We start from the raw sequence: 10,157 nt of genomic DNA, 5'->3' as shown, positions 1-10,157 counted from the left end.
AGCGACAGACAAGTCGCATCGGCTGAAAGTAGGCCAGAATGTCAGTCCATGTTGGAGCAGGTTTAGATACAGTCTAAAGCATAGATCTCAAAGTCTGTGCACAGAATTTAGCAAGGGCCTCGCACCTTCTGATGCATCAGGTAGGTGCACTATAGCATAGCCTAACCCTCTGTACTTTGGTCTATATTGATGCGGGACATAGACAGCCAGCTGATGACCAATCCATTAGTGCAATGGATGGCTGGAAGCATTTGTCTTTGCCTTTGCAATACCACAGAAGCAATGCATGGTCAATGTACAGCAATGACACACCTGTGTGAACAGCCAGGAGACCCCCCCATGTTATGTTACATAGTTACATAGTTAGTACGGTCGAAAAAAGACATATGTCCATCAAGTTCAACCAGGGAATTAAGGGGTAGGGGTGTGGCGCGATATTGGGGAAGGGATGAGATTTTATATTTCTTCATAAGCATTAATCTTATTTTGTCAATTAGGAACATTCAGCACCCACCCGCTATGAAGGCAGCTGCCTATCATGTCATGCCCTACCTGCACAGGTGTGCTGGCTACTCAAATGATCCAATTAAGGAGGCCATTTAGTCAGCAGCAGCAGAAGTCCTGTGCCTGGACGCTCCAACAGCGGCCAGACACAAGCAGAAGCAGCAGAAGCACCACCTTTTGTTTTTTGGCTGCAGCAGCAGCAGCAGCAGCAGCAGCAAGGCCCACAGGGCTGGCTAGCTGGCTAGCCAGCAAGCAGGTAGCAATGAAAGTAGGAATCTTTCTTTTTAACCCTGTAAGGGGGTGGTGCACTGTACCCGAAGATACTGCCATATCGGGTCAATGCATAGGGCGACGGAAGCAAGCTTCGAAATCGGCCCCCGTTCTCAAAAATCCATTTAATATATGGTCCCCAGATAGGGGACGTATCAGATATTAAACTGATAAGAACAGATACTACACTTGATCTTAGCCAAAAGGCCGAGAAGCGATAACCGTGAAAGGGGCGGGCCCAACAAGGTCCCCTTCATGGGCACTATCACTGCTTGCTGTCAGGGAGGCTGCCAGACAATTTTCCATGCACACTCTGGGCTGGGGGGCAGTCAACCACCAGTACACACAGCAGAACCTAAACCCATACCATTATTGCTAAGCAGCAAGACAGGGGCCCATTGCACTCCCACGGGGCCTTTTTAAATGCAATCCATAACCCGGATTTGCCAGGAACCCTTCTTACTCCTCCTACTTGCATGTGACACTGGGCTTAGGATCTGCATAGGAAACACACACACAAGCACACACCTACCTTTGTTGCCTGCAGATGCCTCCTTGGCTGTCCCCAAACGGTATCAAACCAACACCCACGGGAAGCTGTAAGCATAGAGGACATGCCTGCACCCCATTGGACTTACCTGTGTGGGTTAAATCCGGGTTATTTGACAACCTATGGCGGTGATGGTTCTGCTCAGGCAGAGCAGTGCTGATGCTCCTCATAAAGCTGTCGCTGCTGTGAAGGTTCTAGGTGACATCACAATCCCTATGGTTACATACACAACAAAGCTGGGTTGTTGTTGTTTACACTCTGCAAGGCCTGTGGAAGTGAGTGACATCATAGCACTGTAGTTCTGAGGGTTCTAGATGGATGCAACAATCTCCTGTTGCTTCTATGAAGGCCATAATAGACGACATCACCAAACAGCTCCATAGTCACATACACAGCAAAGGAGAGATGTTGTTTACACCTAGTGATGTCAGTGGTATTGAGTGACATCACAGCACAGTGCTAAGGCTCCTGGGCCTGGACACAGCAGCGGCTGCAATATCTCAACGGAGAATACGTTTATATATATGTGTGTGTGTGCGCGTATATATATATATATATATATATATATATATATATATATATATATATATATATATTTCTCCGCCGAAATCACTTTTAAACCCATTTCCACCTTTTTTTCCCTTCTCTTCCTCTTACTTTTTTTTCACGTTTTTTTACGTTTTTCTCCTTTTCGCCTCTTTTCTGGGCGTATTATTCTTCTTTTTCTTCTTTTTTTTCGTCTAATGCATACCCCATCAGTGCAGCAATGCTTATTCAATACCGCCAGCAGATGGAGACACTGGGGGATAATTTTCTAAGGATTTATACTGATTTTTCCTGTCTGAATTTGTCGCACAGAAAGTTGCAGGCCAAATATGTGTGACATTTCTGCGACTTTAGCTTCTAGAGCATTTTTACAACATTATACATAGGTGCTGAATACATAAAAAGCGACTGTTCAGCGACAGACAAGTCGCATCGGCTGAAAGTAGGCCAGAATGTCAGTCCATGTTGGAGCAGGTTTAGATACAGTCTAAAGCATAGATCTCAAAGTCTGTGCACAGAATTTAGCAAGGGCCTCGCACCTTCTGATGCATCAGGTAGGTGCACTATAGCATAGCCTAACCCTCTGTACTTTGGTCTATATTGATGCGGGACATAGACAGCCAGCTGATGACCAATCCATTAGTGCAATGGATGGCTGGAAGCATTTGTCTTTGCCTTTGCAATACCACAGAAGCAATGCATGGTCAATGTACAGCAATGACACACCTGTGTGAACAGCCAGGAGACCCCCCCATGTTATGTTACATAGTTACATAGTTAGTACGGTCGAAAAAAGACATATGTCCATCAAGTTCAACCAGGGAATTAAGGGGTAGGGGTGTGGCGCGATATTGGGGAAGGGATGAGATTTTATATTTCTTCATAAGCATTAATCTTATTTTGTCAATTAGGAACATTCAGCACCCACCCGCTATCAAGGCAGCTGCCTATCATGTCATGCCCTACCTGCACAGGTGTGCTGGCTACTCAAATGATCCAATTAAGGAGGCCATTTAGTCAGCAGCAGCAGAAGTCCTGTGCCTGGACGCTCCAACAGCGGCCAGACACAAGCAGAAGCAGCAGAAGCAGCAGCAGCACCACCTTTTGTTTTTTGGCTGCAGCAGCAGCAGCAGCAGCAGCAAGGCCCACAGGGCTGGCTAGCTGGCTAGCCAGCAAGCAGGTAGCAATGAAAGTAGGAATCTTTCTTTTTAACCCTGTAAGGGGGTGGTGCACTGTACCCGAAGATACTGCCATATCGGGTCAATGCATAGGGCGACGGAAGCAAGCTTCGAAATCGGCCCCCGTTCTCAAAAATCCATTTAATATATGGTCCCCAGATAGGGGACGTATCAGATATTAAACTGATAAGAACAGATTTTTTTTTTTTTTTTTTATTGAAAAGGAAATATACAATACATAACCAAGTAAATCATTCAAAAAATTACATATTCATCTGAAAACACATGAATAACACATATTTGACATATACAATATATACAGGAATCATGTCTTTACATGTACATATAACAAAAAGCTTTCCCTTCATGACTTTCCCTCAGAAAAAATAAATTGCAGCGGATTCTGTCCCTCCAACTGTCCCTTCATATCAGGATATAATCTGTAAGAAAAGAAAAAGAAAGACAAATAAGAATACAATCATAACCAGTACTTCCATTTTTTGTGTTTCCAGATCCCCTCTGCATCATCAGAACCATAGTTTTTCCTATCACATAATACGTAAAGGTAAATTTTACCACGGATCATGCCCAGACACTCCTTCACACTTACTTCAGTTTGATTGAAAATCCTAATATTCCTTACATCCCACAGAACCTCTTTTACACAATTTACTATGAACCATAACACTCTTGCCTTCTCTCTCTCCACTGCACACAAACCAAACATCATCATATTAAAGGATAAGATTTCAATTCCAGTAAGATTTTTAATTAGACCAGACATTTTTCTCCACACAGACTTCGCATAACCACACTCCCAAAACACATGTACATAATTCTCACATCCACCGCAACCATCCCTGGGACACACTTCACTGTCTACCAATCTCCTTCTCCTCTGAAATTCCCTTGTTGGCAGACACCCATGAGCTAACATCCAAGACAAGTCCTTTTGTTTATTTGTCAGTTCCTTGTGACTGACATTTTTCCACACTACCTTACAATCCTTCTCAGACAGACCTCCCACACATTCCACTGTTTCTCTCTGCTCCAACACTTTCATCACCTTCTTACTATCATTCCATTCAGTCACACATTCCAGATTATTTTTCCTGACACACCGCCCTATTCTCTGATAGAACCAAGGAACCTCAAAACTTACAGGTACCCTTAAGTCCCTTTCCATTAGCTTATATTTCAACAACACATTACCAGCCAAATACCTTACCATGCACCCAAACACACATTCCTTCTTACTTACAGCGAGACAAAAACTGACATACTTCACAGCCAGGAACACTTCCACATTCATCATTCCTTTCCCACCATGCATTCTGCTTTTCACCACCTTCCCACGACTCAATTTCTCCATCCTTGAATTCCATAAGAAAACAAAGATCTGCCTGATAATTCTTGCCAGACACCTATCCGGTGGAGGAAACACATAATTAACATAAAGCAAAATAGGAATTATAACAGCTTTAATAACCAGAATCCTTCCCTCAATCGATAAAGTCCTTAAAGACCAGAAGTTTATTTTATTCCCCACCCTCCCCAAAACCCTCTCCCAACTTTCTTTCCCATACAAATCATTATCAAACACCACCCCAAGCACTTCCACACCCCCCTCTCTCACAGGCCACTCGCACAACCCACTCTCTCCCCACCCCTCAAAAAATTTACAACCACTCTTCCCAACATTAAGCTTAAACCCACTCATTAAACAGAAACACTCAATCAATAACTTAGCACGCCTTACCCCTGCCATTGACTTACATACAACAGTAACATCATCCATGTAACCAATCACTCGCATATCCTTCCCATGACTACCAGGTATTTCTATACCCCGCATCACCTTATCTCTCCTAATCATCCCCAACAAAGGCTCAATCATACAAATAAAAAGAATTGGCGACAGGGGACACCCCTGCCGCACTCCAGATTTTATACTCACTTCCCTACTCAGAAAACCATTGACCTGAATCTTACTATAAATGTCCCTATACAAACATTCAATCCACTTCACCATTCTGTCCGGCACATTCATCCTCCTCAAAACCCTAAACAATAAATCATGCACCACCCTATCATACGCTTTTTCAAAATCCACCGTAACAACAGCCACACCTTGCTTCCTAGTTTTACAGTCCCACAATACATCCCTCAGACCTAACAGACATTCAGAAATCCTACGATCAGGCACTGTACACATTTGCTCCTCACCTACCATACAATCAATCACATCCTTTAACCTATTCGCAATAACTTTAGCAATAATTTTGTAATCACAATTCAAGAGCGCTATAGGCCTCCAATTTTTAAGATCCCTCTTATCCCCTTTTTTAAACAATAACACAGTCACACTCTCACTCATACTTTTAGATAACTTCCCTCTCCTAAGTACTTCCTTACACACCTCCCATACATAATCCCCTAACATATCCCAAAACACAAGATAAAATTCCACAGGCAAACCATCACTCCCTGCCACCTTTCCTTTCTTCATCCCATTCACAGCATCCTCCACCTCACTCTTCCTCACATCCTCTTCCATAAAGAACCCATCAATTTCATCCAAACGCTTATCCACATATCCCAAACATTCCTCCTCTAGAGTCACGTCCCGCTCCTTCTCCGTGAATAAATCAGAATAAAACTTCCACACTTCCTCTAACACCTCATCCTTACCAAAGACCTCTACCCCATCATTCGTAAAAACACTCATCATCTCAGTTTTTTTACTGAATGCCTTTTTAAAGAAAAATTTGCTACATTTCTCATCCTTCTCTTTCACTTCAACCCTAGCCTGTGCAATAATCTTCCTTCCATTCCTCTCCAGACACTCATTCACACTTCCACGAGCTTCCTCAATCTCCTTCTCAACACTCATCCCCAAACGCCTCAATTCATACAAATACTCTAACCTTCTTTGCCATCTCTCATACTCTTCTCTATCTTTCCTCCCTTTCTCACACCCTTTTTTAATAAAAAACCTTTTAGTCTCTAACTTCACCCACTCCCACCACTCAACCACACTATAAAATGCATCCTTCCTCAACACCCATCCATCAAAACGCTCCCTATATTCTTGTAATACACATTCATTATCCAATAAAGACACATTCAACTTCCAAACACCCTTTCCATACTCACTTAGACCACCACCTTTTACCACACACTCAATCCAGGCATGATCCGTGAACGGTAACCTCCTCCGTCTGAAATTAGAAACAGACATTAGTTTTGAGACAAAAATGAAATCAATACGCGAACTTGTATTGTTAGAAAAATATGTATAACCGATAGTACCATCATTATGGGCAACAAAGGAATCCTTTAACCCAAATAAATTTACAATCTCTTTAAGCTGCTTACTAGTACTGTCTAAACCAGACCCACCACCCACCGTAGTACTACTCCTATCCCCCTCTGTTATTATACAATTGAAATCCCCTATAAGGAACACATCATCCCTCCCACTCAAAAAGAAATATAATTTCTCAAACACCTCCCCTCTTTCCTTCCTCCCAGTTGGAGCATAAACATTAATTACTTTATATGTGAAACCCCTGAAAATAAAATGCACTAATAATACCCTACCCGGAACAATATGGACAACTTTTTTAACAACAAACTCATTACTTTTGAACAAAATCCCCACCCCCGAATTACGTTCCATTGAACCAGACCATACCGATTGCCCATAAGGCCAGGAGATATTTGGCTCCCCATCCAAGCAGCACTCCTGGAGACCTAGAACATCAAAAGAATATCTAGAAAGTAAATCAAAAATGGCGGATCTCCTTTCTAAAGATCTAATACTGCGGACATTTAGAGAACCAATTGTTAAACTCATTCAAACATTTGAAGGAAAAAAAGGAAATACAAAATCAAGCATTATCAAAAGGAGGCCTAGCCTTTCCCCGACCTCTACCCTTATTTTTTGCCTCCCCTTCCTTAAACTTAAGAGTCTTTGTCAATTTTTTGACTGAACATTCCTCCAAATAACCTGTGCCCAGGGAGGATAAAGAGGAGTCAGAATCAATCTGACATGACGACCCTCCACCTGCCTCCTCCCTTCCCGGGCTAGGAAAGTCCTCAATCCTTTGACTCTGAGGAGTCGGACAGTCATCCTCCGATTCTTCCACCGGCATCTTTCTCTTCAAGGATTCTTTGTCCACAGTCATCTCCTCTGGGGGATCAGAGGCCTCCGAAACAGATGCCCCCGAAACAGACTCCGCCTTCTCCCCCTCTGCCACCAAAGCATCCGGAACAGACCTAGAAATGGAAGGAAAAACAGGGGCAGACTCTGCTTCACTGGTCAGCACGCTAACCTCTGCATCGCCTGCCCTGGCAGCATTGGAGTCCTCAGGAACTGTCCCACCTCGAAGAGCCATTGCATATGATCGGGGTGCCCCGGACTGGTAAGTGGGGCAACTCCTAGCCAGGTGATCCGAAGAACCACAGAAATGACACTTGCGTTTCTCGGGACAGTCTGCAGTGCGGTGATCAGGCTTGTGGCAGTTCCTGCAAACCTGCCCGGTTGTACAGTTCTCTCTGGTATGACCAAAGCAAAAACAGTCCCGGCAAAAACTTGGCATCCCCGGGTAGTGCAGAAACCCCCTGTTGTTCCCTATCGCAAAGTTCTGCGGGGGGTGACAAAAACCTTCAGCACCACCCTCGGGGGCAGGCCTAAACTCCACCCAAAAACGTCTCATGCCTGTGAAAGTCCCCAGGATGTTATTTTTCCTCTCCGCACCAGAAACAGACACACAATACCTTCTTAGAAAGGTCTGGATCTCCTCATCCCGCACAAAAGGGTTGTACATATGCACTACCACTGGAACTTTCTTAGGCCGAGCCTCGCAGGAAATGAATCGGATCCCTTGTAGGTCAGGGTGAGAAGCATTCTCCTTACTCCGGTAGAGACAGGTACGGAGATCATCCAGGTTGTAGAAGGTCACGTCAAAGAATCCTTGGCTGGGAAAGACCTGGACACAGAAGATGGAAGCATGCGGCATCCTCAGCACTCCTTCCACGACCTTCTGCTGGACATGCAAAATCCCGTAGGCACTCCTCTTTTCCTCCTCGATAAACAGCCGTACTGTATTAGGAGCGTTCGGCGCATTAGCCATCCTCTCCGGCAGACCCGTCCTCCGATGATCACCTTCCCGTTATCCTGGGACTAAGCCCTCTCCCCAATAGCAGCAGGTGGGTGAAGCCCAGGCAATAAACCTGGGCGATCCCACAAGGCCGAGGAGAGGGGTACCCGAATACCTTAGGGCAAGACACTTGATCTTAGCCAAAAGGCCGAGAAGCGATAACCGTGAAAGGGGTGGGCCCAACAAGGTCCCCTTCATGGGCACTATCACTGCTTGCTGTCAGGGAGGCTGCCAGACAATTTTCCATGCACACTCTGGGCTGGGGGGCAGTCAACCACCAGTACACACAGCAGAACCTAAACCCATACCATTATTGCTAAGCAGCAAGACAGGGGCCCATTGCACTCCCACGGGGCCTTTTTAAATGCAATCCATAACCCGGATTTGCCAGGAACCCTTCTTACTCCTCCTACTTGCATGTGACACTGGGCTTAGGATCTGCATAGGAAACACACACACAAGCACACACCTACCTTTGTTGCCTGCAGATGCCTCCTTGGCTGTCCCCAAAGGTATCAAACCAACACCCACGGGAAGCTGTAAGCATAGAGGACATGCCTGCACCCCATTGGACTTACCTGTGTGGGTTAAATCCGGGTTATTTGACAACCTATGGCGGTGATGGTTCTGCTCAGGCAGAGCAGTGCTGATGCTCCTCATAAAGCTGTCGCTGCTGTGAAGGTTCTAGGTGACATCACAATCCCTATGGTTACATACACAACAAAGCTGGGTTGTTGTTGTTTACACTCTGCAAGGCCTGTGGAAGTGAGTGACATCATAGCACTGTAGTTCTGAGGGTTCTAGATGGATGCAACAATCTCCTGTTGCTTCTATGAAGGCCATAATAGACGACATCACCAAACAGCTCCATAGTCACATACACAGCAAAGGAGAGATGTTGTTTACACCTAGTGATGTCAGTGGTATTGAGTGACATCACAGCACAGTGCTAAGGCTCCTGGGCCTGGACACAGCAGCGGCTGCAATATCTCAACGGAGAATACGTTTATATATATGTGTGTGTGTGCGCGTATATATATATATATATATATATATATATATATATATATATATATATTTCTCCGCCGAAATCACTTTTAAACCCATTTCCACCTTTTTTTCCCTTCTCTTCCTCTTACTTTTTTTTCACGTTTTTTTACGTTTTTCTCCTTTTCGCCTCTTTTCTGGGCGTATTATTCTTCTTTTTCTTCTTTTTTTTCGTCTAATGCATACCCCATCAGTGCAGCAATGCTTATTCAATACCGCCAGCAGATGGAGACACTGGGGGATAATTTTCTAAGGATTTATACTGATTTTTCCTGTCTGAATTTGTCGCACAGAAAGTTGCAGGCCAAATATGTGTGACATTTCTGCGACTTTAGCTTCTAGAGCATTTTTACAACATTATACATAGGTGCTGAATACATAAAAAGCGACTGTTCAGCGACAGACAAGTCGCATCGGCTGAAAGTAGGCCAGAATGTCAGTCCATGTTGGAGCAGGTTTAGATACAGTCTAAAGCATAGATCTCAAAGTCTGTGCACAGAATTTAGCAAGGGCCTCGCACCTTCTGATGCATCAGGTAGGTGCACTATAGCATAGCCTAACCCTCTGTACTTTGGTCTATATTGATGCGGGACATAGACAGCCAGCTGATGACCAATCCATTAGTGCAATGGATGGCTGGAAGCATTTGTCTTTGCCTTTGCAATACCACAGAAGCAATGCATGGTCAATGTACAGCAATGACACACCTGTGTGAACAGCCAGGAGACCCCCCCATGTTATGTTACATAGTTACATAGTTAGTACGGTCGAAAAAAGACATATGTCCATCAAGTTCAACCAGGGAATTAAGGGGTAGGGGTGTGGCGCGATATTGGGGAAGGGATGAGATTTTATATTTCTTCATAAGCATTAATCTTATTTTGTCAATTAGGAACA

The 10,157-nt window shown here is 44.4% G+C and overlaps 2 non-coding genes across 2 annotated transcripts; both read right to left on the bottom strand.

The window, feature by feature from the left end:
- Positions 1-802: 802 nt before the first annotated feature.
- LOC130347711 (U2 spliceosomal RNA) lies at positions 803-993 on the bottom strand. The gene has a single exon (XR_008885591.1). It is a non-coding gene; the product is annotated as a U2 spliceosomal RNA (small nuclear RNA).
- A 2,099-nt stretch (positions 994-3,092) lies between these two features.
- LOC130347656 (U2 spliceosomal RNA) lies at positions 3,093-3,276 on the bottom strand. The gene has a single exon (XR_008885547.1). It is a non-coding gene; the product is annotated as a U2 spliceosomal RNA (small nuclear RNA).
- Between the last annotated feature and the right edge of the window lie 6,881 nt (positions 3,277-10,157).

The sequence above is a fragment of the Hyla sarda genome, unplaced genomic scaffold, assembly GCF_029499605.1.
Source record: "Hyla sarda isolate aHylSar1 unplaced genomic scaffold, aHylSar1.hap1 scaffold_849, whole genome shotgun sequence".
Taxonomy (NCBI): domain Eukaryota; kingdom Metazoa; phylum Chordata; class Amphibia; order Anura; family Hylidae; genus Hyla; species Hyla sarda.
The sequence above is the reverse complement of the archived record's forward strand: the minus strand, read 5'-3'. Positions and strand labels throughout refer to the sequence as shown.